Source organism: Sapajus apella, unplaced genomic scaffold, assembly GCF_009761245.1.
Source record: "Sapajus apella isolate SASKATOON/1434 unplaced genomic scaffold, GSC_monkey_1.0 scaffold60, whole genome shotgun sequence".
NCBI classification, from domain to species: Eukaryota; Metazoa; Chordata; class Mammalia; order Primates; family Cebidae; genus Sapajus; species Sapajus apella.
In genome coordinates, this window is record NW_022437000.1 from 13,449,825 (window position 1) to 13,454,376 (window position 4,552).

General features: G+C 51.2%; 1 protein-coding gene across 2 annotated transcripts in view; it reads left to right on the forward strand.

Annotated features, from left to right (window-relative positions):
• TMCO3 (transmembrane and coiled-coil domains 3) overlaps window positions 1-4,552 on the forward strand; it is a 55,516-nt gene that overhangs the window by 14,868 nt on the left and 36,096 nt on the right. The window lies entirely within an intron of this gene.

The window sequence follows — 4,552 nt, forward strand, 5'->3', positions numbered from 1 at the left end:
AAAGACAGAGTCTTGCTCTGTCACCAGGCACCAGGCTGGAGTGCAGTGGTGCAGTCTTGGCTCACTGCAACCTCTGCCTTCTGGGTTCAAGCAATTCTCCGGCCTCAGCCTCGCGAGTAGCTGGGAGTACAGGCGTGTGCCACCACGCCCAGCTAATTTTTGTATTTTTTAGTAGAGACGGGGTTTCACCATGTTGGCCAGGATGACCTCAATCTCTTGACCTCATGATCCACCTGCCTCAGCCTCCCTAATCCACTTTTTGTTGGGATTTTTTGTTTTTTTTTTTTTTTCTTGCTGATTTTTTTGTAGATTCTTTGTTGTAGATTCTGGATATTCGTCCTTTGTTGGATGCACAGATTGTGGAGCTTTTCTCCAGCTCTGTGGATTTGTACACCTTTTTGAAGAGCTGTCTAGCAGTTTGACCTAAGAGCCTTAAAATGTCCATATGGCTTGACCCAGTAGTTCTTTTAGGTCTCTATCCAAAGCAAAGAATCAAACATAAGTTTTTAAAAATTTACCTTCTAAAGGTCTCAGCTCCCCATTGGGGAGAGATAGCAAGGGGAGAGATGCCAGATGTAGGTGATGGGGAGGAAGGCAGCAAATCACACTGCCACGTGTGTACCTATGCAACAATATTGCATGTTGTTCACATGTACCCCAAAACCTAAAATGCAATAAAATAAATAAATGGAAAAAAAAAAAGAAGCAGTAGAGCCAGTCCTGAGTGTGTCTAATGGTCAGTTGAACTGTGCCATGACTACTGATGGACGATTAGGTAGCCTTTGCAAAGTTACAAGAGCATGCAGTGGCAAAGGAAAATGTTTGTTATAATGCTAAACTTGGGGGAAGAAAGGAGCACATAACATGACTGTGGCAATGTAAAAGAAACACTAATACGTGGGGAAAATACAGAAAATAAGTGTGCCAGGGAACCATGGGCGGCTGGTTCCTTCTCCATATTTTCCACATTTTCTGTAATAAGTAGTATATATTTTGTCATTATAAGGAAAAACAAACTTTTCAAGTCTTGTGTTTATTTTCAGTAGTAAACTCTGATCTCACTGGTATCTTTTTCTTTCTATTCTCTTCCCGTTTGCTTCCTCAGTTCATCCTCTTACCTAGAACTTTGTTTTCTTTACTCTTCTGTTTTTCCACTAAAAGCTCCATTTGTCCATCACCTCATTGCTCTCCCTTTCCTGTGAGCAATCCTGAAGCTCAAAAGACATTCTGAATTACTTTAGGGTGTTCTCTAGGTACTTTGTAGCTTTTTATAGATCTTGTAAATTGTTAATTTATGAACTCAGAGATTAAAGAGAATTCACCACTCTCCTGGGTCCTAAGGAACAGCGGCCGCATCTTTACTGTTGACCCTGTGAAGGAGCATGTTGGCGAGTGGGTGAGGGGCATGGGCTGCATGGCTGCCTGGCCCGTGAAGGAGTGTGTTGTGGGTGGGAGGTAAGAGGGCATGGGCTGCGTGACTGCCCAGCCTGTGGAAAAGTGTGTTATGGGTTGTGGGTAAGGGGGTGTGGGCCACGTGGCTGCCTGGTCTGGGAAGGAGTATGTTCTGGGAGGGGTAAGGGAGCGTGGGCTGCATGGCTGCCCGGCCTGTGAAGGAGCGTGTTATGGGTAGGAGGGTAAGGAGGTGTGGGCTGCGTGGCTGCCTGGCCTGTGGAGGAGCGTGTTGTGGGTGGGGGGTGGGTGGGTAAGGGGGCGTGGGCATCATGGCTGCCCAGCCTGTGAAGGAGTGTGTTACGGGTGGGTGGGTAAAGGGGCGTGGGCCACGTTGGCTGCCCGGCCGGTGGAGGAGTGTGTTACAGGGGGAGTAAGGGAGTGTGGCTGCTCAGTGTCCTGCTTCACTCATGTCCAGAGAGGCTCTGTAAAAACCGGAGGCCTCCGTTTCATGGTGCAGCATGGGCTTGTCTGGGTGTGGGTGTGGGCGTGTGTATGTATAATTTAGGGAAGTTTACAGCAAACCCCTAGGGGAGGCGGGAGGGGATGCAGCTCTGGCTGTGCAGTGGAGCTTCCACAGGGCACGTACCTGCTGGAACATTCATTTCCTCCCCTGCACAGTGAGGAATCTGGAAGATTCAAGTTTGTTTTGGCTCTGCGTTTTTGTAGTTTGTATTTTTCACCACTGTGGTATTCACAGTTAAATAAAAAACATTGTGTAACGTAGCGTTAAGATAATTGTAAGCAGCTGGGCGCGGTGGCTCAAGCCTGTAATCCCAGCACTTTGGGAGGCTGAGGCGGGTGGATCACGAGGTCAAGAGATTGAGACCATCCTGGTCAACACAGTGAAACCCCGTCTCTACTAAAAATACAAAAACATTAGCTGGGCATGGTGGCGCGTGCCTGTAATCCCAGCTACTGAGGAGGTTGAGGCAGGAGAATTGCCTGAACCCAGGAGGCGGAGGTTGCGGTGAGCCGAGATCGGGCCATTGCACTCCAGCCTGGGTAACAAGAGTGAAACTCCGTTCAAAAAAAAAAAAAAAAGATAATTGTAAGCAGTGTGAGCACGTGTTTCATCAGTGCCGCTGTCTAAACGGTGCTTCTGAGGGTTTGCACCCAGTTCCGAGGGTTTGCACCCAGTTCTGAGGTGCCTGCTTGGTGGTGCAGACTTGGGGGCTCAGGAAGAGCCTGGCGTTCTCTGTGAGTTGTGCTCTGCTGCTCTGTGTGGTGACAGAGTCAGATGCATGGACGGACACTGCATTGGGACTCAGGAAACGTCTGTGAAACTCCCTGCTGACACCTGACTGAGGGGTGCTGGGCAGGTGTCTGGAATGTACGGGTGTCTCGGCGCTGAGGAGGGTCTCCTGGTCCCAACTCCGCTCACCCATTCCTGAGCCTGTGCTGCTGCCCCTGGCAGGAGCCCTTGGAGTCCAGCCCCACTCTGGTTCCTGGAGACGGCATCCCACTGTTTTTCTAGGTCTGTGGACTCAGATTGCAGAAAATGACATTATTAAGCAATGTGTTTATTTTCCCCTTTTTGTTACTCGGGTATAAATACCTGGCTGAGCTTCAGAACAGCCTGAGTTACCCGGAGTAGCTTTTCTGATGAGCTTCCTGCCACGCGGGTTAGCCTGCATGCCCTGCTTGTGGGTGGGAAAACAATTTCCTTGGGTTTTTGAAATGTTAATAATTGCCAGAGGCCTGTCTTAGGACCTCTAAAGGTCTGATTAGAAACTCCTTGAAACGCCGACGTCCCGAAGCCCTGCAGTGTGAGTGCCGAGGAAAGCGGCCAGCCCTGTTCTGTCCGTGGGAACCTCTGGCGCCTCTAGCTTGACTTCAGCTGTTCCTTAAACTTGATCTCTTAAGAGTCTGTCTGTTTCTGCCTCTGTCTCGATCGTTCATAGAGTCTTTGGGGTTGGGAGTTTTGTTTGCTTCTCTCTCCTATCTTATTTGTTCTTCCTACAAGCACCTGTGATGTTCCGGGCCCTCCAGGGCTGCAGGGGCCCACGGTATGTTGGGCTGGTGGGTACCAGCTGAGGCTGTGTGTAACGTAGATGTGCCCCTACCCTGCGGCTTGTGGTTTGGGATTTCAGGAGAATGTGTCGTAGAAGAGGAAGAAGACGATGACTGCAGAGGCAGTATTTGAGGCTGGGGTCCTAGTACAGAGGGAGCCAGGTCGCCTAGGAGCCCGCCCGTCAGCACATCCTGCCCTCCAGTGTGCATGCGGCCACCTGGGGGGCTTGCTAACCCACAGATTCTGACCCGGGTGGGCCTGCAGGTGGGGTTTCTGATGCGTGCACAGGTCTCATTTTGAACAGGAAGCTTCTTACTCTCACCTGTGCCCCGTGGCCGTTCCCAGAGCCGTTTCCCACTGTAGCGTCTCCACACCTTGCTCCCAGGGCCCTCCTGACCAGAGTGTGGGGTGACACAAGATAGTGAGATCAGAGAAAGTTCACTCTGGTAGTGACCTCAGAGGTAATAGAGTCTCGCCTGTTCTTCGCAGACGTGGAAACAAGCTAGAGAGGTTGCTACCCACCTAGGGCGCACAGTGAGTTAGCAGTAGGTCAGGCCTCAACTCCAGGTGTCCGTTGAGGGTTAGGAAGACCCTAAATCAGAGTTGGAGAACACTGCTCACAGGAGTAACGCCTGAGCCTGGGGGCCTTTTCAGGCTGCAGCCAGTATGGCCTGCACAGGTGCTGCCATTGCTCTTTGGCTGCGATACTAGGAAGAGGAAGAGTTGAGATTAGCACTGCGATAACCCTCATGATTGCAAGTGTAGGAAGTAGAGAAGAGAAATTCAGGAGCAGCCTTTGTGGGGACTGACCCTTTCCCTTCTTGTGGAAGGAGAGCGGGCCCACAGCAAAGCGGGCCGAGCAGAGTGTAGACTATCTGAGTCTCTGCAGCCCACAGCTGTTCAGTGGCTGGTGGGCTTAGGGGATGGGTCCCCTCAGAGCCACCTGTGTACATTGGGGCTGGTGGGCTATGCGAGGGAGTCCCCCAGAGCTGCCCATGTATGTTGGGGCTGGTGGGCTATGCAGCTGGGTCCCCCATAGCCACCTGTGTATGTTGGGGCTTGTGGGCTCGGTCAGTGGGTGCCCCTTGA